Below are 26,066 nucleotides of genomic sequence, written 5' to 3'. Positions count from 1 at the left end.
TGTGGCGGAACTAACATCAGACTCTAACGCTGGGCACGTGACCCTCGGCACTGTACGCTGGCGCAGTGGCAGATTGCTGCATAGGCCAATGAATTCCGATACCTTCTTCATCATGCTGATGGGAAGGCACGAATCTGTTGTCTTCCAGGGGAACAGCTCCTTGATACCTGTACTGCAGGACGGAGACAAGCTAGTGGCAGCTGTGTTGTGCTCTGGGGAACATTCAAATGGGCATCCATAGGTCCAGTGGAACTGGTGCAAGGCTCCATGACGGCCAAGGGGTATCGTATATTGGTTGCAGACCACGTACACCCCTTCACGATGATTATGTTTCCAGATGGCAGTGGCATTTTTCAACAAGATAATGTGCCATGTCACAAGGCAAGGAGTGTGATGGAGTTGGTCGACAAACACAGTGGTGAGTTCCAATTAATATTCTGGCCCCAGTTCTTAACTCGATCGAACATATATGTGATGTGACTGGACATGGCGTCAGAACTCTTCGGCCCCTCCCAGAAATTTATAGGAATTCGGTGACTTGTGTTTACAACTCCCTCCAGCGACCTACCAATGCCTCATTGATTCCATGCATTGTCGTTGTTATCCGTGCTAAATGTGGACTTTCCAGCTGTTAGGTAGGTGGTCATAATGTTCTGCTTGATCAGTGTACAGGCGGAGGAGAGACGAACAGTAAATAGTTGTAGCCGTGATACGGGCTCCAAATGGGGAAATCGACTGAAATAAGTGCATTCACATCGGGAAGACTACTATGGCCTCGCGCGTGGAGTCCAGTATGTCGGAAACGACGAAGCTGGTCGGTTGTTTGAGTGCTTGTATCGTGAGCGTCTACGGAAAGTGACTGATTGACAGTGAAACCATGAGTAGGAAACTAGCTGTTGGATGTCCAAGCCTGATAGCAGATCGTGGATGACAGAGGGTTGCCCAACAAGTTAAGCAGGATAGGCAGCAGTCTGCAGCAGACATGAAGACATTGTATGAGGTTGGTGTGTAAGTTAGTTCCGATTTTAGTTAAGTTTAATAAACATAGCAGAGACTTTAGTCATCTATAATATATTCTGCTTCATTATTTACAAGAGTTTGTCAACACTGGGGAAACTTTTTGATTCCACGACTCCGGAAATAACGTGGTTTTGCGGCGAAGAACTCGTCGACCCATGTACGGCGAGCATTTTCATTTGGAAAAGAAGTTCCTTGAAGGTTGCTCGATAGAGAGCGGAAAAGGTGAATATCTGAGAGCCAACATGAGGTGAATAAGTTAGGTATGAAGTGACTTCCCAACCCATGTCTGTATAGTTTTTAGCCAGTCTAGCAGAGTGCAGGAGAGCATTAACGTGCAGTAGCAGCCATTCAGGCAGCCTTCCTGGCCGTTGCTCTCGGCCTGAGTCTGCAAGACATCTCAGTTGCTGACAATGGATCTCAGCAGTGATGATTACAACTTGGGGAAGCAATTCGCAGTACACCACATTGTCGCTGTAGCACCAGATGCATGGTTGTGTCTTCCCAGTAGTCGGTGGCACCTTGCAGCAGTATAATTGGCCATGTCACGAAGCTAAAAACGTGCTACAGTAGTTGGAGGAGCATGATACTAGGTTAACTTTGACATCTTAGGATCCAAATTCGCTCGATATGAAGCAGATGGCACGTGCCTGGGACTCTATTGGGCATCATCTCTGCAGCTCCAAACCACCAACCCGCAGTTTACAGGAATCACATGACCTGAGCGTAGATATCTGATGCCACATACCTGCAGAAACTTACGAAGGACTTGTAGAATCCTTAACACGCAGAATCGCTGCTATATTCCATTCTGAACATGAACCAACACGCTGCTAGGCACGCTACAGCAATGTTTTGGCTCATAGTGTATGTTAAGAGTACTATAATGTTTTCTCATTCTTTATAGAAGACATAATCAATGACAGCACATCTAAGTATGAAACTCATTAACCATGCTGAACGACCTAGCAATCACGACAGAACAGAACAGCGATGCCATCCCGATACCAGATGCCGTCAAGGATTTCCTTATACAAATCACTGTTGCTTACTCTATTGAGCAGATATGGTACCTCCCTGAAGCCTCGTGTTTCGTAGCGCAATGGTGAACTGTATGAAAGATACTAAGAGCATACTCGTTGCAGCCAGACAGCTCATGTTGCACCCAGTGCTTGAAGCCAACATTCGTTTGCATGGAGCGCAAACTGCGTGAACCATACCTTGCATAGAAACGATCTTCACAATCAACCTGATGGTTCTCATCGTGGGAAAGAGTCGCCAGGGAAGTACTGGCTGAGTTGTGGACGCGCGATGTGCTGGCAGCTGTGGTCTAGCCTGGTCCTCTGACGACTGAAAGTTTCTTGAGTCTGGATCCATCCTTAGGCCGCTTCCAGTAACACTCTAACGATGTCAAGCATATCAATATTCTTTCATACTGTTTATATTTTTTGATAGAGCTTATTTACACATAGTTTAAATCTCTAAAGCCTTAAACCTTCTTTCATAAATTATTTACACTGCTATACAAAACTGTGTCTCATACTGTAAGTATAAAACAATTTTGTACCCAATTATGAGCAATTTAGTCAGAGATAAGTGCTGGGCTGGGGAAAGAGCATCTCTGTCCCCACAGCGAATGGAATATGTCGGCGTGTTATATGACTAAGATGCTTTCAGACATTGCATTTGCCCTTTACCATGATTGTGGACCGCCGCCGTAATCAGTGTATATAGCTGCACCCAGGTCCTGGGTGCCTGATGAATGGAATACCCAATCCCAGAAACAATGCAGATACTGGGGCACAATTTCAAGGGTGTATCGTGAGCATCTCGACGACTTAAGGGGATACGGAATCGGATTTTGGGTTAAAAAATCGAATTTTTTTTTTATTGGCGTATTATATTCTGCCATGTTTCCTCTTTAAAATGACGTATCATACATAGCTCTACTACAATTATAACTATTTTATTTTTATATATTTGTGAGATCGGGTATTGCGCTTTAGTTATACACGTCTCTCGTGGCTGACCATGAACTTTTTGGCAGTACCTTTAAAGTGACATGAATTCAAATATCCCGGTTTCCAGCGACTATTTATACACTAGTTGCCCGAAAATGTTTCTCTCTGGTTTCCTCAAGTTACTCTTTGACTTTGTGGCGGGACTGTTTTGTAAACAGTGTGATATAAGAAAGTAGTTGTTGTTGAGTTATTTCGTATTTAGTGCTTCATTTTTCGCAGTGAAAATGCCTAGAGCTAAAGCAAAAGTATTTAAAAAGCGTGTGAACTGGCAAAAGAAAAGAAATAATGATTCATTAGCAAAGCAAAGCAGTTCATCATCATCACTGTTGGAAAATGTGAATCCACTTATTACTGATTTGCCGAACGAACTTACACCAAATGAAAACAGTGCTTCTCATAAAAAACTAAGAGATTTGGAAGAGAAATATAATTTACTTGATAGAGGGAATGAAGTTTTTGAACTCATTGATACGAATATATTGTGTGAAGCTCTTGAAAACAGTTTGTGCTGCAAAAAATGTCATGGAAACGTTTCTCTGAAAGTAGAATCCCATGTTGGCCTGGCTGCCCAGTTTAATTTAATATGCAGTGTTTGTAAATACAGCTGTAAGTTTCCAAGTTCGGTTTCAGTAACTGTAAATAATGGATACAAGAAAACTGAACTTTATAGTGTAAATATTAGGTTAGTTTATGGATTGCGAGCAATTGGTAAGGGCAAAGCAGCTGGTGATATGCTATGTGGTGTTCTAAATCTTCCAAGTGCACCTTCAAAGTTTGAAGCTTACAATTATGTACTAGGATCTGCAGTTGAAGATGTAGCACAGAAGTCAATTCAGGTTGCTGTGGAAGAAGCAATGGAAGAAAATGACGGCAGTCGTGACCTCACAGTGGCGTTTGATGGCACGTGGCAGAAAAGGGGCCACACCTCCAACAATGGTGTTGTAACAGCAACTAGTGTTGATACTGGCAAGGTTATTGATGTTGCAATAATGTCTAAATACTGTAGGTGCACAGGCAGGCTGAAAAATGAACACAGTGATGACTGTATTGCTAATTATTATGGTAGTAGTGGTGGCATGGAGGTTGCTGGGGTGAAGAAAATTTTTCATCGCTCTTCACAGTGGTATAATGTTCGCTATGTCAAATATCTGGGAGATGGTGACTCTAAAGCATTCAAAGAAGTTTTGGAAAGCAAACCATATGGGAACAGTGTAAATATAAGCAAACTTGAATGTATAGGACATGTGCAGAAGAGAATGGGTGCCAGGCTGAGAAGGTTAAAATCAGTTATGAAAGGGAAAAAACTAGATGATGGGAAAACCTTGGATGGCAGAGGAAGATTGACTGATTCCATAATAGACCACATTCAGAACTGCTATGGCCTTGCAATCAGGCAAAATACAGGCAATCTTGAAGAAATGAGGAGAGCTATATGGGCTTTATATTTCCACACCGCATCCACGGATGAGCATCCACAACATGGTTTGTGCCCCAAAGGTGAAAACAGCTGGTGTAAATACAATAGGGGACTAACAACAGGAGAGAAAAAATTCACCACCACAGTCTACCATCAGCCATCATGGCAGAAATAAAGCCCATTTTCAGAGATCTGGCTGACAGAAGTCTTCTGATGAAATGTCTTCACGGAAAAACGCAGAACCCCAACGAGTGCTTGAATAGTGTGATATGGCATCGTCTCCCAAAAACAGTGTTTGTCGGAATTAATACACTACATTTTGGTGTGTATGATGCTGTGGCAACCTTCAATCTTGGAAATATAACTAAATGCCAGGTCCTTCAAAAGTTGGGTATGTGTGTTGGTTCCCGTACGGTACGTGCTATGTTCTTTTTAGATCAGCACAGACTAAGGCATGCTGATAATATAATCAAGACATTAGTGAAAAAAGCAAGACAGGTGCAGAGGGGTGCCAAAAGAAGACTTGAAGATGATTATGAAGACTGTGAAGGGGGTATTAGCTACGGATCAGGAATGTTTTAATCTTCTTTCTCCGTTTCCCGTAAGTTTACTTTTTACTTCATCTAGGAACATTATCTCAGGTACTGGTCAACCTAGAAGTCTGAAATTTTTATGACGTAGTGACATAGGTCCCTATTACATACTGAAACAACGATTTTTTAATTACTTGATTTACAAAAGACTTAGGGGTGATAGTCTAGTAAAAAGCGATGGAAAAAATTTACTTAAAAATAAATGTACAATATCTCTGTAAGAAAATACTTTGACAATAAACTGTTGTTTCAGTATTGTTGTAACATATGAATGCACATACAGTAAAATTTTTACCTCTCTGTCTCCAGTAGTTTGTGAGAAAATGTTCCCTATAGTAGGCATATATTAACATTGCGGGGATAGGTGATTCCGTATCCCCTTAATGACGGGTCACTGTCCACTATTGCAGATTGTAACAACGGATATACAGGCCACATTGTAGTAATTCAGTCATGAATTCAATTTCAACAACAGTTGCTAATTAACAAACTCGTCCATGTGAATCGCGATTTGTAATTACAGATATACTGGATGTCCCAGGGGAAACGGGTCAAAATTCAGGGCTATGACAGGAACGACCATTCAGAGCAAAAGTGTAGTAAACACGGGCTCTAAAGTGCCTACCTTGACAGCTATGAGCACTTTTTCATCTTTGATACTATGAAACAGATCTCTTCTACTGCAACCACGTTGGTTTCCATGTTTTAAGATAGTAGTAGTAGTTGTTGTTTATTCATCCAGAGACAATGTACATCGTATGGATTTCGTCAAAGAACATAGTATAACAAAAATAAGGTAAGGGTGTACAGTTTCGTACATAATACAACTGTTCATTGTACCCATCACAATATTTTTGGGCAATTCAACTTTGATTACTGTAATAATATAAAAGTATAAGAAGGACTTTTGCATGAAATACATTACAAGTAAATAATTGATTTAACATTTTTGTTCAGAAAAATAAAAATTGCGGCTGTGGCAAGTATTTGATGTATGGTACTACTAACATACAGTAAATGGATGTAGTTACTTGCTACAAGGTTACTGCAGATATTCATTTACACTATAATAGCACTGGTCATTAAGAATTTAAATATTGCTTCCTTGAACGTAGATAATGTTTTTATTTCTTTTAGCTGAGTTGGAAGTTTGTTGTACAAAATAGTATCCTGAATGTTGGTTTGTTTTTGTGTTAAAGCCTTGTTTACTCTTTTTATGTGGATGTCATTGTACATTCTTGTATTATATGATTGAAGATCTGAGTTGGTTTTGTAATTACCAATGTGCATTTTTATATGATCAACCAATTTTTTATATAGAGGCATGGTAAGGGTAGAATATTTAGGTGTTGAAATAACTGTTTGGAAGGTGTTAGCCTTTTACTGTTTGAAATTATTCTAACATTTCGTTTTTGTAAGGTGAAGATGGTTTTCGTGTTTGGCTTATTATGATCCCAGAGGGTTAGACCACAGGTGATAGCAGAATGGATGTAAGCAAAGTAGACAGTTCTGCTACACTCTCTACTACACAGAGTACTAATTATGCGTAATGCAAAACAAGCACAGCTTAAATTGTTAGTGAGGTACAGAATGTGGGCTTTCCAGTCTAAATTTTCATCAATTTGCACACCTAAGAATTTTGTGGCAGCTACTCTTTCAATTTGTTTATTTTGAATTTTGAGGTTCATATCATGATGAGGCTTTGTTTTCCTGTAATGTATATAATTAGTTTTTGAAATATTTAATGTTAGTCTTCTCTGTTCAAACCAGCTTTGTATGTATTCCAAATCCCTTGTTGCAGTTGTTGGCAATACCCTGTTTATGTCTGTCACAACAATATTTGTGTCGTCAACAAACAAAGTTACGTTCGTACTATTGATTGGGATCTTGATATCATTAATATATATATAAGAAATAAGAGAGGTCCTAAAACGCTGCCCTGAGGTACTCCAATTGGTACAGTCTGCATGTCCAATCTGAACACAATGCATTGGTTTTTACTGTTTGCATAGGTTTTCTGTTGTGGAGATATGACTGAAACCATTTTAATGCAACTCCTCGTATACTTATAGCTTCTAGTTTGTCTAGCAAGATTTCATGGTCAACAGTATCAAATGCCTTTGATAAGTCTAAGTTTATTCCTACTGTACTGTTATTTCTGTCAAGTCCTATTACAATGTTTTCGATTAGTTGGGTAATTGCTGTTTCTGTACTCATGCCTTTGTGAAAACCATGTTGGTTTACAGACAAGAGATAGAATTTTTCGGGGTAATCTGTAATTATATTTTTCATGACAGTCTCTACTATTTTTGAAAATACAGATAACAAAGCTACTGCTCTATAGTTTCCTACTTCGTATATATTGTCCTTTTTATACAATGGTTTTATTTTTGAAATTGTTAATCTTTGCGATAACGCCCCTTCTGTTAATGATATGTTTATGATGTGTGAGAGTGATTCTGCTATGACACTAGCACATTTAATTATGACTGTACCCGGTACCTCGTCAATTCCAGATGACATTTTACTCTTCATTGTTTTTATTATCTTAAGAACTTGTAATTTATTTGTGGGACATAGCAGTATTGACTTAGCACTTTGCTCTCTGTGTATTGTGGTACTACTATTAGTAGCAAAATTTTTACTCAGATTGATTGGAGTGTTTATGAAATAGTCACTTATGTAGTTTGCTAGAGTACCATTTCTGAGTAACACACCACGATCATCTTTTAATACAATGTCATCTTGCTTTTCAACACTTTTGTTTGTTTCCTTTTTTACTATATTCCATATTGCTTTCGACTTGTTTGCTATCCCTGTGATTACCTTGTCATTGTGCATTGTCTTGGCTGTTTTAATTACTTTCTTATAAATTTTCTTATATGTCTTAACATATTCTACAAACTGATCATCTTGGTTGTCTTTTCTCAGTTGATTGAGAAGTTTTATCTTTTGACTGGATATTCTGATAGCAGGTGTTGTCCACTGGCTGCTGTTTCTTGGCATGACATTAATTCTTGTCAGTTTTTTGGGAAACACATCTCAAATATGGACATGAAAGTATTATAAAATGCATTGAATGATTCATTAGTTGATGATTTTGAGTACACATCTTCCCAGGTTTCTTTTGGTAACGACTGGTTAAAAATATTAACCTTTTTGGGTAGAAGTGCATTTTATATTCCCACTTGTACTTAACCACCTCAGGTACAGAAGAACTTATGCATGTTAGTAGCATGTTGTGGTCTGAAAGACCTAAGTTTACGTTTTGTGCCTCAGTAACATCATTTTCGATATTTGTAGAGATATTATCTAATTGGGTTGAAGATGACTCTGTTATTCTAATGGGGTCTGTGAAGAGTGGCTTCACGTGAAAGCTGTTTAGGATACTCAAAAGCTGTCTTTTTTCTTCATTTTCAATTAACAGGTTGAGATTAAAATCCCCACATAGTAATAAGTTCACTTCATTGATATACAAAATATTTAACACTGCTTCCAAATTTTTTAAAAAAAGTTTTTGTCACCTAGAGGTGACCTCTATATGACAATTAGATTTTTACGCTTCTCCTCAGATTTTAGCTCTTTTTACAAACACTGCGGCGATAATGAGATGTTAATTCAAAATTGCTTATATTTATAAGACTTCATTCACTGACCCTGCACCAGTGTTCTGATAGACAAATACAAGGGATATCTAGAAAGTTGTTTATGGCGACTTCTAATTCTAACACTTTATTATTGAGACACTGAATGTTTTGACTCATTATCTTGAAAGTTTTGCGCATATTTGTTATTTTGTCAATACCTTTTATTTGTTGCTAATTTCTGACACTTATCTGCAATTTTTCAGGCTGATTTGTCACAATCTCTTCCTTTTCTTCGTTTGGTGCCATAAAAATCATCACTAAGTGAAGCAGCTGTACCTAGGCTTTGGCTCCACCTTAGGCAGTGTTGATCAGCTGCTACTGTTGTTGGAAGTTCAGTGGCCGCTGCTATTGGTGCTTTCGGTGACATGCTTTCTCGTACAGTGACTGTGTTTGCTTTTTTTACTGGCACTGTGTCTGCTGGAGGTTGGGCGGCTGCTGTAACTGATGTCGGTTTTTCCTCAGCTTCGGTTGGTTCTTCTGCTGTTGATTTAGGTTTAGTTGCTATTTATGTTTCTTCTGTTGCTGTCATTGTTTTTGTTGATGTTGTCGTTGGTGGTGGTGGGCGCTCTTCTTTTTCTTCTGCAGGTGACGTTATGCCTGAAAAAATTCTTGGTGTGTGTGTGTTGAGTGTGGCTTCTGCTTCTTGGTGACGATCAAGTGGTGAAGTTATTTTTGGACTTTGCAAAATTTGTGCTTCATTCACCACCGTCCTTTTTGGCTTGAACCATTTTGTAATTTGAGGTTGTTTTACGATTTGATTGTTCGTTTCAGACCTACTGGGTTTAAACCACTTTGTAATTTGCAAATGATTGGGGGCTTTACTGTTTGCTGCTCGCCAAAAACGGTTTGTGATTTGCCTTAGATTGCTACTTGGCCTGGTTTCTTTATTATCAGGCGAGATACTAGTAAAAATTTTATCAGGAAGAACCTCTTTTCCTGATGCTTTTAAATGAAGGCCCTGAGCTGTACAGAACGTTCGTTCTAAAATGTTTGTGTCTATAATATCAACATTCTGGAAGTGAGTACATATATCCGCGAAACTCTTGTTAGCGACACTAATTTCGCGGTTTACTCATGACCAACTCTGTAATTCATGACGCCGTGGGAGATTCACAAAGAGAACATTTGTATGAGTCAAATTATTTAAACAATTTCTCAGTTCTGTGATAGCCTTGTATGATTCATTTCTATAAACTTCATTAGCTCATCCGAGCAAATCAACAAAATCATCGTTAGTCAAACTAGTTACTTCATTAGATTTTGTTAGGTTTGTTAGTTCTCGTAATGGGGCCCCGGGCTTCATGAATCCAGATTGCCTGAAGTATTTTTCCGTTAACACTGCGGAAATTCCCTGGGCGTGACTATCTCCTAATATACAGATCTTCTCACGTTTTCCAGTTTTCGCACTCGGGGGATCAATTAGCAACGGTCTGTTTACTTTATGCGATTCATTTCAAAACTTTTCGGCTCCGACTGGCGTTTTCAAAGAATCTCCAGCAGTGTGCACAATAAAGTTTTTATGCACTTGTGATTGACTGTTTTTAAGCACTAAAGTTTCACTGTTTTTACACACGGATGTTTGAATTAGCAACGGTCTGTTTACTTTTTGCTATTCATTTCGTAACTTTTCGGCTCCGACTGACATGTTCAATGAATCTTCAGCAGTGTGCACAATAAGGTTTTTACGCACTTGTGACTGGCGTTTTTAAGCACTAACGCTTCACTGTTTTTACACATGGAAGTTTCTGTGTTATTTTGAGAGTGCACCTCTCACATAATCAGGATTGAAGTTTCTTCATGTCCGTTTTTAAAGCACCGATTATAAATTGTAAACTGGAAATACGTTCATTAAGCGTTGAAATTTCGTCCTCACAATTTACACACGTTTTCTTTTTACCATAGAAATTTATTTTTTTCTGCGGAGAAGCTCGATTTACTTTTACACGCGCCACGATCTTGATTCAAATCTTGATGTGGTAGCGTGGACCGAAAACGCAAAAAGGTCCAGTAAACATGGGCTGTAAAGTGCATACTTACTAATGTGAAACACATCGCTTCTACTGAACAAGTGGTCACAACACTTAAGGTACAAGCAGGGTGATACAGACTGGCCAGGGTGATACAGACCGGCGTACAGGGATGCGAGGGCCAGTTATTCCTGGTAAAACCCAAAGCAAGTGAATGTCAGTGGGAAGTGTTAACGCTACATGCACATTTTCAGAGAGTAGGCACCCAATGGGTCTAGTCTGTTTTTTTACCACTAATCCTAGTAAACTGTTGTGAACGCTAGAAACAACAGATATGAACAGAGCAGAATTACGGGTTAGTAGAATAATAACAAACGTTACGACCTGTTTCTTAGCGGTCGTCACATTTCGCCTACCAACTCCAATCACTGTTGTGGCCACACTGAAGTGGGAACAACTTCTGTTGTACTGGTCCAAGAATGCTTGAGGTGCTGCCTACCCTAAACTTAATCTTTCTAAATAATAACCTAAATCCAGATATTATGGGATCACTCGATGAACTGGTAGCAATGCAAGAAGAAGAAATTACAGCCTAAAATATTTTCCAGCACATACAGCAATACCGAGGTAGACAACATCACAGTATCACAACTATCTACGAGCGCTGTAGTGGTTCTGGTTGCGATGTGTGTAGTGGGCCTAATCTACTTCTGTTTTAAACAAAAGTCAATACACCGCTCTGTTTTACATGCGCTCCAAAGACCCTTCGGTCTGTTTGTAAACAAAGCTCAGACATAGAGAATTATGTGTAAACTATTAGAACAAGCATTGAGCGTATGATTAATGGCCAAAACCTTCGTTATCGATTCGATGTATCAACAGTAGAAAATCATGTAAATCAACCGTATGGTAATGGAAGAATCGCTAAAGATTTATAATATATGACTATTGGTGCAAAATATGTAAGATGAGGGTATCACGAGTACTCCAAACTGAAAAATTCGAGACGAACTTTCTAAACAAAGGGGCGATATTATGTCTCAAGAAAGCATCGCTGGCGGACACTAACAGTTCGTCTAAGTTGTACCTTGGCAGCTCCTGGAAGCCAAACTGCCTGTGTCAAGAACTACTAGACTGCCAGAGGGGGACATGCTGTGCGAGTTGCGGCACACATAACAGCTATTGCAGCATAGGGGAACGACTGATCGACAGAGTCAGCAAGCAAGCATAATGACAGCATGGAAGCCTAGAGATACCATCATACTAGTGATAAGCAGAGTGTTGTGAGAAGACAGTTGGTATTCAGGTGCCGAACCAGCAGAAAAGAGTCTCTGAAAGGTCAAGTTGCGAAAGTCTGAAGTCACTAGGAGAGCTGACAGCAAGGGAAAACTGGGACACATGAAGTCATAGCCATCCCCAGAGCTGCAGAGCACACGGGTGTCACTGATCATTCAATAGGGAGGCCACAATTCAGTTAGGGATAGAATTTAGTTTCATAACACCATCTTTATGCGTAAACGTATTTTCATGAAGACGGAATTTTTCCAAAGCCTTTTTCCAGTTAGAAATCCCTACGGACGTAAATAAATTTTTTTTGGAAGAAAATTGTAATAAATTTTTAGCATCTGCCTCTTTGCAAGCTTTGCAAATAATTTTCTTGGTAGAAGCTTCATATTCTATCCATGTATATTTGATCAACCAAGACTTCTGAAATGATCTTCTCTTACCGGATGGTCAAGGTTTCTGCTGTAAACGGTTCTCGCCTGAAGATGGCGAGGCAATTGACGACACAATAATTGTTGGAGGTTGACTTGCAGTATCATCAACTACCAAGCGCAACTTTTTGGTAACAAATTTAGCCCTTGCAAACATAATTCACAACACAATAAGAGACTAAAATATAGTCATATAAAATAGTCCACTAGACACTAAAGTCGCAACACTAATCACGTTTCCAGCATGCACTGAACGAAACTATCCACACTTAACGACTGCGACAGTAGGATGGGCTTTATATAGCCACGGCATCGTAATGCCTCGAAGTGTGAAGGCGACGTGAGGCGGAGGGTTACTGGCGCTTCTCCTCTAGTTCTTTCGATGTCGCCGCGGCCTCAGCGCTGCCCCGCCGGCGCCAGACTTACACGAAGGTTCGCACACTAGGACAAATTCTAAGTATGCCTACAGCACCTTAACACTATCAAGATTCACACCACTCGTTTTCAGTTAACCTGCTTACTACCATCATAATTATTTGTTTTAACTCATTACTGAATGTATTTTAGAAGGTAGCTGTCGTCATACAAGGAAAATAAAAAATTCCAACATAACTTTGTGATTTTACAAATCATAATGTAACTTATAATTTTCCTAAACTATTTTGAGATGGCTCGGGGCCTCTCAGGCCCCATGAAATCGGCGCATGTGGACAGATATTACACTGGACATACATTCACTCGTGTATATCGTCTAAATGTTACAGTTTTTGTATAATAAGTGATTCTGCTCCTTTTATTCTATTTTTATTTTCCCCAGTTATTTTGAAAATACATATCATGCTGAAACTAGCATTGTAAAGGAAGAAAGACAGCAAATGGAGTAAAGTAAAATATGTGGTAGGCCTATGCATGCAGTCGCGTGAATAAAGTGGAATTTTGTGTGTGTTGTGTGTTGTGTTTGTGTGTGTGTGTGTGTGTGTGTGTGTGTGAGAGAGAGAGAGAGAGAGAGAGAGAGAGAGTAAATTAGACCAATATTATGATCTGTGTTCTCACATTTCCATATCATTCACATTTTTGTAAAATGTTCCAGTGTATTGTAGACTGTGTACAAAGTCATTGGTTCACAATTCACAACTAAGCATTTCTATGCACTAACACCTGAAGCAATATTCGGTCTAGTACAACTTTCCGCCTAAAGTAAGGTAACACAGTTTTATGAATAGTTATATGAGAAAATATATGAAAGTAATTACATGCAATGTGAAACAACAGAATTACTTTATTGTGGGTAATCGATATTACTTTTACAATTAATTATGGGCAAAAAATTGGAAGTAAAACTGGCCTAGTTATTGTTTGAACATGTGTACCAGTATTATTTAAGCAAAGAAGCTGAAGACACAAATGATAGTAGTAACAAGAGTCGTTAATTAGAAACCAGATAGGTTAGATGTGCTTCCCATTATCCTATTTGTTTACACTGCCTAATATAAAAACGTGAAGCACCCAAGAGGACATGATCAGATGGCACTGTAACTTCATGCATGTATGCATCATTGGTTGTAGTTTAAATGATTGGAGTTGTAATTCTCTGTGACATGTAAAACAGTCACCAGAGTCCATTAGGTTTGTTCATGTTTAGTTTGTTACCTGGCCTGATAGGATAATGTTAATGGCATGAAATACAGTGTGACTACCGTGAAAGATATGTACTCATGTAAGAGAGAGTTATTAACTCCTGACAGAATCTGAAAGAGGCCTTATTGTGGGGTTCCTATTTGGGTGACTGACTGTCTCATGGGATATCCAGAATAATGTGGCATTTGGGAAAGACAGTGGCCTGATTTTGTATTCCATGGGAATGTGAGTACAGACATACTCATCGTCAAGATTCCAATTCCTACCACCATGTGGGAGGATTGCTGTATTGTGCATGAAGCACACCATAAGCCCTTCACATATACACCTGCCATCTGAGAAAAAGTAATTGATTCCATGTAACATTATATGTCATATCACACTTTTTGTAGAAGTGTAGCAGCAGGTAAACTGTGGAATTACCATCCCATTCTTGGGCTGCCATTAATACTACAGCTTAAACAAATGTGTTTAAAGTGGTGCTGTGAGCATGATACATGGCCTGCTGGTGAATGGTGCTGCATTGTGTTCATTGATGAATTTCAGTTCTGCACTATCATAATTGGTCATCACTGGTGAGCATGGTGGTGACCTGGGGAGAGATAAAATTTTTCTGATGTTTCAAAGAGACACAGTGGTGTTGTCCCATTCTTCCAATATTTTAGACAGACACAGTGGTATTACTCCTGACATGTTATGACGAGCCATTGGGTATGGTTTCTAGTCACAGCTGGTAGTAATTGAAAGATCTCTGACAGGATAATAGTGTGTCACAAAAACCCTGCATATTCATTTGTTACCTCTTATGCGACAATATTGTAGCTCTGATGTTCAACGTGATGATGCTTGCCCATACAGGGCAGGAGTCTTTATGAACTGTGTGCATTGTGTTGAGATATTCCTGTGGCCAACAATACCCCCAGGTCTGTCCCCGATAGAACAATTGTGGGACCAGCTCAGACATCAGCTCTGTCCAAGTGCCAGTATCCAGGATATCAACGACCAGTTTCAACAGTGGTAGGCCTTCTTGTCTCAGGAGAGGATATGACACTGTTATGACACAGTTTACAAATGGTTCAGTGTATTCATCTGGGTTAGAGGAACTGCAACTTCATATTGTTAAATGGGCACATACTGCCAAGTACTTTGTAAATGTGACAGTTTTGTAATCATTGTAGTAACATCAAATAATCTCTCAACCCATTCAGATGCATTCCATGTCGTCCTCCACTTCTGACAGCTTCACTTTTATTGTCAGGCAGTATATTTATTTAGCACATTCAGTCATATGCAGTACAGTGTACCAGGTGATATTGGACTTTATATGATTTTAGTGTTTGCGATAAAAAGTAATGATGTATGTATGTACCTACATTAAACTTTTCTTGAGTGATTTCTCTGTTGTACAAACTGAGGAATAATTAAACAGAACCCTATTAGTGTATGCAGGTTTCGCATTTTTCCACTCTCACCTTATCAAAGGAACTCTTCTATATGGTAACTGCACCAGCTCAAAATAGTATTCAGATAGCAAACAATGACTGTCAGATTAATAGTAGCATGTGCTACAATAGAATCTTGTAAAGATTGCTTCAGAGAGCTCAGTATTATTATAATCAATAGCCTCTATTTGTAAATTATCCATCTCAATGTTAAAGATAAATTAGATGACGTCAAACTTAGGATGTCTGGTCATGAACACAACGCAAGAACTGGAAAATCAATTGATGTACCCACAGTAAGCTAGCTAAGGTTCACAACAGCCATAAATATCTGTTGTTGTTGTTGTCATGGTCTTCAGTCCTGAGACTGGTTTGATGCAGCTCTCCATGCTACTCTATCCTGTGCAAGCTTCTTCATCTCCCAGTACCTACTGCAACCTACATCCTTCTGAATCTGCTTAGTGTATTCATCTCTTGGTCTCCCTCTACGATTTTTACCCTCCACGCTGCCCTCCAATGCTAAATTTGTGGTCCCTTGATGCCTCAAAACATGTCCTACCAACCGATCCCTTCTTCTAGTCAAGTTGTGCCACAAACTTCTCTTCTCCCCAATCCTATTCAATACTTCCTCATTAGTTACGCGATCTACCCACCTTATCATCAGCATTCTTCTGTAGCACCACATTTCGAAAGCTTCTATTCTCTTCTTGTCCATACTAGTTATCGTCCATGTTTCACTTCCATACATGGCTACACTCCATACAAATACTTTCAGAAACGACTTCCTGACATTTAAATCTATACTCGATGTTAACAAATTTCTCTTCTTCAGAAACGATTTCCTTGCCATTGCCAGTCTACATTTTATATCCTCTCTACTTCGACCATCATCAGTTATTTTACTCCCTAAATAGCAAAACTCCTTTACTACTTTAAGTGTCTCATTTCCCAATCTAATTCCCTCAGCATCACCCGATTTAATCTGACTACATTCCATTATCCTCGTTTTGCTTTTGTTGATGTTCATCTTATATCCTCCTTTCAAGACACTGTCCATTCCGTTCAACTGCTCTTCCAAGTCCTTTGCTGTCTCTGACAGAATGACAATGTCATCGGCGAACCTCAACGTTTTTATTTCTTCTCCATGAATTTTAATACCTACTCCGACTTTTTCTTTTGTTTCCTTTACTGCTTGCTCAATATACAGATTGAATAACATCGGGGAGAGGCTACAACCCTGTCTCACTCCTTTCCCAACCACTGCTTCTCTTTCATGCCCCTCGACTCTTATAACTGCCATCTGGTTTCTGTACAAATTGTAAATTGCCTTTCGCTCCCTGTATTTTACCGCTGCCACCTTCAGAATGTGAAAGAGAGTATTCCAGTCAACATTGTCAAAAGCTTTCTCTAAGTCTACAAATGCTAGAAACGTAGGTTTGCCTTTTCTTAATCTTTCTTCTAAGATAAGTCGTAAGGTTAGTATTGCCTCACGTGTTCCAACATTTCTACGGAATTCAAACTGATCTTCCCCGAGGTCCGCTTCTACCAGTTTTTCCATTCGTCTGTAAAGAATTCGCGTTAGTATTTTGCAGCTGTGACTTATTAAACTGATAGTTCGGTAATTTTCACATCTGTCAACACCTGCTTTCTTTGGGATTGGAATTATTATATTCTTCTTGAAGTCTGAGGGTATTTCACCTGTCTCATACATCTTGCTCACCAGTGGTAGAGTTTTGTCAGGACTGGCTCTCCCAAGGCCGTCAGTAGTTCTAATGGAATGTTGTCTATTCCCGGGGCCTTGTTTCGACTCAGGTCTTTCAGTGCTCTGTCAAACTGTTCACGCAGTATCGTATCTCCCATTTCATCTTCATCTACATCCTCTTCCATTTCCATAATATTGTTCTCAAGTACATCGCCCTTGTATAAACCCTCTATATACTCCTTCCACCTTTCTGCCTTCCCTTCTTTGCTTAGAACTGGGTTTCCATCTGAGCTCTTGATGTTCATACAAGTGGTTCTCTTATCTCCAAAGGTCTCTTTAATTTTCCTGTAGGCAGTATCTATCTTACCCGTAGTGAGATAAGCCTCTACATCCTTACATTTGTCCTCTAGCCATCCCTACTTAGCCATTTTGCACTTCCTGTCGATCTCATTTTTGAGACGTTTGTATTCCTTTTTGCATGCTTCATTTACTGCATTTTTATATTTTCTCCTTTCATCAGTTAAACTCAATATTTCTTCTGTTACCCAAGGATTTCTATTAGCCCTCGTCTTTTTACCTACTTGATCGTCTGCTGCTTTCACTACTTCATCCCTCAGAGCTACCCATTCTTCTTCTACTGTATTTCTTTCCCCCATTCCTGTCAATTGTCCCCTTATGTTCTCCCTGAAACTCTCTACAACCTCTCGTTCTTTCAGTTTATCCAGGTCCCATCTCCTTAAATTCCCACCTTTTTGCAGTTTCTTCAGTTTCAATCTGCAGTTCATAACCAAGAGATTGTGGTCAGAATCCATATCTGCCCCTGGAAATGTCTTACAATTTAAAACCTGGTTCCTAAATCTCTGTGTTACCATTATATAATCTATCTGATACCTTTTAGCATCTCCAGGATTCTTCCAGGTATACAACCTTCTTTTATGATTCTTGAACCAAGTGTTAGCTATGATTAAGTTATGCTCTATGCAAAATTCTACAAGGCGGCTTCCTCTTTCATTTCTTCCCCCCCAATCCATATTCACCTACTATGTTTCCTTCTCTCCCTTTTCCTACTGACGAATTCCAGTCACCCATGACTATTAAATTTTCGTCTCCCTTCACTACCTGAATAATTTCTTTTATCTCGTCATACATTTCATCAATTTCTTCATCATCTGCAGAGCTAGTTGGCATATAAACTTGTACTACTGTAGTAGGCATGGGCTTTGTGTCTATCTTGGCCACAATAATGCGTTCACTATGCTGTTTGTAGTAGGTAACCCGCACTCCTATTTTTTTTATTCATTATTAAACCTACTCTTGCATTACCTCTATTTGATTTTGTATTTATAACCCTGTAATCACCTGACCAAAAGTCTTGTTCCTCCTGCCACCGAACTTCACTAATTCCCACTATATCTAACTCTAACCTATTCATTTCCCTTTTTAAATTTTCTAAGCTACCTGCCCGATTAAGGGATCTGACATTCCACGCTCCGATCCGTAGAACGGCAGTTTTCTTTCTCCTGATAACGACGTCCTCTTGAGATATCTAGGGCCCAGATTTTTTAGTAGACTTCCAAAAGCTGCCCGTTCTGTTAGCTACAGAACATTTAAAACTATTTTAGCAGGTTGGTTTAAGAGGACAGCATGCTACTCCATAAAAGTGTGTGAGGAATCAGACTTAAGTGACATAAAGTTCTAACTAATTATTGTCAAACAAAGTTGTAACAAATCGTTGTTTAAAAGTTTGCTCCATGAATAATTTCCACATAACAGGAAACAATGTGTCACTGATGTAAATATCATGAAATTTTATGGACCTCATATCTCTTAGCATTACATTTAAGAATTTCTACCAATAACATGTAAAATGTGAGTCTGCAGGCTTTCGTGGGCATTCTCACTAAAGTTAAAATTTTCTGAGTAGTTAGGCCACGTCATATTTCCTTCCAAAATAATCAGTGTTTCGACCCTTCTGCTGGGATCCAAGCAGAGGGGGAAAAATGTTGATATTTTATAAGGAAATATGATGCAGTCTTATAATCTAAAAGATTTTAACTTTACTAACATGTTAGATGTTTGAAGCAGAATAAACTGTATTCTGAACTCTATTCTCTGTTGGTTCTCTCTTTACCCATACGACTTGAAACAATTTCCTTTGATTAATGGGTGGGTAGAGCTATAGAAATATTCGTTTCATCAATGCTGTATCTAGATGAACGGATTGTTTATTTCTTACCAATAACACACAAAAACTAAGTATCAGGCATGTACAAGTAGAATCATAATATTTTTGTCTGTTTAAAAGTTACAAGATATTTCTCAGTAGAGTGCTTAGTCGCCAACGGGGTTCCTCAAGGGTCGTTAATGGAAACTGTTCAAAAACTGGTTGAAATGGCTCTGAGCACTATGGGACTTAACATCTGAGGTCATCAGTCCCCTAGAGCTTAGAACTACTTAACCGAGCGAGGTGGCGCAGTGGTTACACACTGGACTCGCATTCGGAAGGACGACGGTTCAATCCCGTGTCCGGCCATCCTGATTTAGGGTTTCCGTGATTTCCCTAAATCACTCCAGGCAAATGCCGGGATGGTTCCTCTGAAAGGTCACGGCCGACTTCCTTCCCCATCCTTCCCTAATCCGATGAGACCGATGACCACGCTGTCTGGTCTCCTTCCCCAAACCAACCAACCAACCTTAGAACTACTTAAACCTAACTAATCTAAGGACATCACACATCCAAGCCCGAGACAGGATTCAAACCTGCGAACGTAGCAGTCACGCGTTTCCAGACTGAAGCACTTAGAACTGCTTGGCCACCATGGCCAGCAAAAACTGTTCTTCGCCTGATTCATATCAGTGACCTGAATGTCCATGGTGATTTAAGTAAAACAAATATGTTTACTGATGACCCAACATTATCAATGAAAGCAATTCAAAATGCAGATATCCTACATGTAGTAAACTCTATTATAAGTCAGCTCAGCAAATGGTCAACAATAAATCAGCTCATTAAAAACCATGGGAAATCAATATCAATAAATTTCTGTAGAGGTCAAAAGAGTGTCATGCATTAACCTGACGCCACCAGCAACAATCAACCCATTGTAAATAAAGAAACAACAAGGGTTCTTGGGATTTGAATAGAATGTGGCCTATAACGGGACAAGCATAGTAAATACATCAATTCTGATCTGTCAACAGGCTGGTAAATTTTGTTGTGTTGAAAAGGATGCAGGAATAAGCAAATACTCATCCAGCTGAGTTTCTGGTCTATGTAGAAACCCAAAAGGTTAATTATTTTGTAATCTTCATTTAATGTTGGAAACAATGACTGCAGTTTTATTACAATTAATTTCTTAGCAATTTGTCTCAAACCAATTAGTACATTTGTCTATTGCTCTCTCTCTCTCTCTCTCTCTCTCTCTCTCTCTCTCTCTCTCTCTATATATATATATATATATATATATATATATATATATATATATATATATATATATATATTGTCACAGCTCCTACAGATCATCGGCTTGCATAAATCGGGTTGTATCATGTGTGTCCAATACGAACTTAAATGCCAAAAATGAGGTCAAATCATTCATTCACACAATTAATCAGAAAGGACAAAGTACTGAACCACGTGGGATGTCTTTTGTAGTAGATAAGCATTCTGATCTTTGAGTAAAGTTATTAACTGTTTCCTCTCGTTTAGATGTGATGCAGTAAGGTGAAGAGCATTCTCTCCAACTCTGTAGTACTGGCTCTTTACTATTAGTATGCTGTGGAAGACAGTATCAAAAGCTTTCTTCAAATCCAGAACAGCTGCAGAGGTTGCTTTTTTTTTACACTTAAAAGAAACCATGTTGTGAAGCGCTAAGTATGCTATTTTCCTCAAAGTGCTGTTTCATCTGTTTGTGCATATAATATTCTATCAATACTAGAAATGAGAATAATCTTCACAAGGATTTAAAGTCTCATAGTCTTGTACAAAAAGGTGTGGATTATTCAGGAACACACGTTTTCAATAACTTGCCAGCAGCCATAAAAAGCGTAACAACCAATGAAATTCAGTTTAAGAGAAGCCTAAAGGATTTATTGGTGGCCAACTACTTCTACTCCGTTGCTGAATTTATCAAGTAGAACCAACTGATTTGTGTATATATATATATATATATATATATATATATATATATATATATATATATATATATATATACACTTGGGACCTGTGGTATGGTACATTAGTTTATTTGTTTGAGTTGTAAATATTAGTCATGTATTGTTGGTTTTCTGACATGTTCTACATCCTGGAGGACCTCCTCACTACAGATCAATAGGAATGAAAGTGAATCTAATTTAATCTAATCTGTCTTTGCTATTATTGGTGTGAGTGATATGGGATGGTAGTTATAAGGGAGTGCTTTATTACCTCTGGTATGAATAGATGTTAAAATAGTAAGTTTTGGCCATCTGGAAAGAACCCTTCATGAATTATTTGGTTGATGATTTGAGTTTGTGGCTGTAAAATTTCATTCTTAATGTTTTTTATTACATACTTTGATAGTCCATAGAAGCTTTTGACTTATGAGTTGCTAATTTTGATAAGTGCTTCCCAAACTGTTCTATAAGTTACACAAGACCAGCAGAAGTTGTCAGATGGCTTGTTATCTATAGTTGGGGCCAAAGATTATTTACATCTTCAGCGAGACTTTTTATTTGTATCAGAAGTGGTAAATTTTGCATTTATGTAGGTGCTTGGTAGGATTCAAATGTTGTTTAATTTCAGAGCTTATTTTTGTTGTGATAGCTTTTCATTCTAACTCACACTTTGAGTTGAGTATATAGTTGTTCACTTGAGTATTTAGTTGTCATCAACTATCCTCTGGAGGCTCTAATTTCTAATCTATACATCCTTCTTGCTGCCATCTAAGCTTTATTCTCAGCTTGACTCTACTGTTATCTGCCACAGTGTACAGTCATTTCCTCACAAATTTGCTCAGGTGTAGTATGTACCAGTTCCTTAGCTCTTGTGGTTTATTATACTGATTCTGTTTTGTGTGTTTTTTGCAATATTTGGGACAACATATCTCGAGGTTTTTTACTAATAGTTTTAAATATTTGTGTGTTGATTCATTGGCAGGCATGTCATTAGTGACTACTGTGCCCCAGTTTATGTGATTAAGATTGTTTTTTAACTGAATCAATTCATGTTCATTGCTTGATCTGATTACCCTTCAAAGTTATGTTGAATAACTGTCTATGTTGTTGTTTAGAGGGGGCAGAAGCCACAGCCATGCATAGTTTGACAGCCTGACGTTTATGGTATCAAATACAGTTTTGTATGGTTGAAAGTTGCAGGTTATACTATTTAATTTTGCATTGAGTCTGATGGGATTATCACACAGACAGTAGTAGTTTTGTGATCTTAACATGTCTAATAGATACATAACATTTCTAGTCTTATACCTAATGTCTATGTTAATATAGCTAAACATGAGAAATCTGCCATTACTACACACCAGGAAAGAATTACCCAAATACGGTGGATATCGGTAGATGTGACGTACATTTACAAACAAGTAAATGATTACAATTTCAGAAAAATTGGATGAATTATTCGAGAGACAGAGCTTTACAAATTGAGGAGGTCAGTAATGTGTTGGTTCACCTTTGGCCCTTCTGTAAGCAGTTACTGAGCTTTGCAGTAATTGATAGAATGGTTGTCTGCCATCCTGAGGCATATTGTGGCAAATTCTGTCCAACTGGCACATTAGATCACTGAAATCCTGAGCTGGATAGAAGGCCCTGTCCATAAAGCTCCACACATTCTGTACTGGTAAGAGATCCAGCGTCCTTGCAGGTTAAGGTATGGTCTGGAAGGTTGAAGACAAGCAGCAGAAACTATCATTGTGTGCAGACAGGCATTATCTTGCTGAAATGGAAGCTCAGGATGGCTTGCACTGAAGGGCAACAAAATTGGGCGTAGAATATAGTTCATGTACTACTGTGCTGTAAGGATACCACAGACGGTAACCAAAGGGCTCCTGCTATGAAATGAACTGGCACCCTGGCACATCACTCCTGCTTGTCAGGCTATATGGTGGACGACAGTCAGGTTGATATCTTACTGCTGTCCAGGTTGTCTCCAGACTTGTATTTGCTGCCCTTTTGGTGTCAGTTCAAAGTGTTACTCATCACTGAAGACAATTCTACTCCATTCAATGCGATTCCTGGCTCAATATATATGACAATGCTGCTAATGGGATTTCTGGTGTACAGAGATCAATGGCATTTGGTGCCAGGGGTGCCATGACCTCTGCCCCTTTACTGTGAGCCACCTATTAATAGTTGTTATGGTCACTGAAACACCAGTTGTATGTCAGATCAATGATAATATTGCATCCACGGCTCTGAGTGCCTCTGAGATTTGTCCAGGCTTCACTTTCTGTCATCTCCCTAGCTTGACCACTTCCTTCTTGATACAGTGTTTACTGTGGTTTACACATTCCTACTGAAATTGTCAAATAGTGGCATTGCCCCTATTCAAATGTTGAGCATTTCATCAATTACTCCAACCAATTTCTTTGAGCCCAACTACATATCCTCTCCGAAATGCTAACACCTGTGTATATTGTTCATGCACCTGTCTGCAAGACATAGTTACTGTCCAACTAATTACACAGAATGAAATTCACAAAAGGCATTATGCCCTGGTATTGACATGTCCTGTGTTTAGTATACTTACCAGCTGCATGGTGAAACTGTGCTGCAGAATTATATATTCATCCATTCAGCTGCCAAAGTTTACAATTTTGTATTTTCCATCAATACCTGTATCAATGTAAATTTGTGATCAATTTGCATAGCTCCTATCTGGTGTATCATTTTTTCTGTCTTAGAGTATATTTAAGAGCGTTATTATCATTTTTTCAAGATTTTCTACAAATAATTCCATATTATTAGTAGAGGGGTGTTATGCCAATACAGCTATTAGTTTCTGACTTAACATCAGCATTTTTGGAACTTCGAAAACTGCTTCTACACATAAAGAACTTACATTAATCACTTTATATGCTAAATTATTTGTTTCTTTGATAAAGTTTGAAACACCATCATGCTTCAAATTGCCTCTACAGTAACATCTGGCTAGTTACTATTGATAAGGCATACTTAATTCATGTTCACTATGGATTTGCCTGTGTCCTTTTACTAGAAAAAGATCCTAATTTAATTCTTCTAACCAATATTCCATTTCTGTCAGTTAGTTTTTAAGTTATTTACATTAAGAGGCTCGAAAAATATAGTTTTGGCCCTGATGTTTGGTATTAGCAATAAGCATATACTGGGTTGGTGTATAAATTCGTAGCATTTTTGCATAAGTTTCATGATCATAAAGGATACATATAACAGAGACTTTGCTCATCAGAAATGTATGCTCCTTCACTATTTACAACAGCCTGCCAGTGATGTGGTAGTGATGGTTACAACTTTGGGGAGCAATTTGTAGTGCATCACTATTTTACCAGACACATAACATTATCTTCTATGGACACACTTATGTTTTGTACAAGGATTTGCACCTTTTTTGGGCACAATCATTCCTTTCTTTTCTTTATGTTAGCATAAAGACAACATTTCTCATCACTAGTAATGATACAGGGCAGGAATGGTTGGTGTTGTTCATGACCCAATTGATGACTAGCAAGCAGAGTTGCACATATGACCACCCACCGATTTATGTGATTTTAGCTTAGAGCATGCAGTAACCATACACCCAATTTTTTAACCACCCTGATTTCATGGAAATGTCTCAAAACGGTGGAATGATCACAGTTCATCAAATTTGTCAATTCTCAATTGCAGTAATGTGGGTGACTGTGGATTAATGCCTTTAAACAAATGTGTAGTGTCACTAATGTCAAAATGATCCTCCATAAAATGAGAAAGCCATTTTCTTGCCATGCTTTGTCCAGTGGAATTATCCCCATACACAGCACAAATGTTTCAGGCTCCCTCCACTGCTGTCACCCCTCTTTTAGAACTCGAAAAAACAAGAATATGTCAGAAATGTTCCCAGTTGGCATTCCATTTTTTAGTGTCCTCAGCTCCACTCACTATCTCCAAATGATAAAATGACAATGTGTAAACTCAAATAGCAGCAGTGAACTACAAATAAAAAATGGCAATCAATAAATAACCCCATTTCAACTGGAATACCATCATGAAAAATGGAAATGCTACGAACTTATGCAGCGACCTAGTATGTTCAAGATAGGTGATCATCAACACCTTTTTGAGGAGATGAGATTCTGACAGTTATACTGGCTTTAGGTAGAATTGCAATGGGCTTTATTTGTACCACTAGACTGAGCTGCTAGAGAATATTAACTTCTTTATTCATAGTTCTTGTTGTGCTCCATATAACTTTTCCAGTGTCATTGCTTATAGTTATAAGAAAGAAGCAGAACTTACCATCGAACCTGTTAATCATTTTGAAACTGAACATATGGAGAGCAGCTGAAGAAATATTCAGTGTATTCAAAATCAAAATTTTACTATTCCAACTGACCAAGTATCTGAATTAATTTTGGGCTATTGTAAATTCAGTAAATGGCTCAAAGTTGTGTACTCAACTGCTCAGTAATGATATTGGAATGAAAGTGGCAAATGGCAGATATAAAGCTGAAGTATCAAATTTGGTCTTCCAAATTTTTTCATTGTGGAACTTTGTAGCAAAATTCTTCATTTCAGTCCTTGCATGAAAACCACGATACCAGATACCGATGAAGGTGGTCACAGAACAGAAGTGAAGCTACATTGTTCTCTTGTGGAAACGCATCTGGAATTTATAAGGTACTGTAATATGCTATGCAGTTTATGCAAAAGAAGTTGCCCCCTTCTATCTATAGT

Source organism: Schistocerca americana, chromosome X (assembly GCF_021461395.2).
Source record: "Schistocerca americana isolate TAMUIC-IGC-003095 chromosome X, iqSchAmer2.1, whole genome shotgun sequence".
Lineage (NCBI taxonomy): Eukaryota > Metazoa > Arthropoda > Insecta > Orthoptera > Acrididae > Schistocerca > Schistocerca americana.
This window is presented reverse-complemented; position numbering follows the sequence as displayed.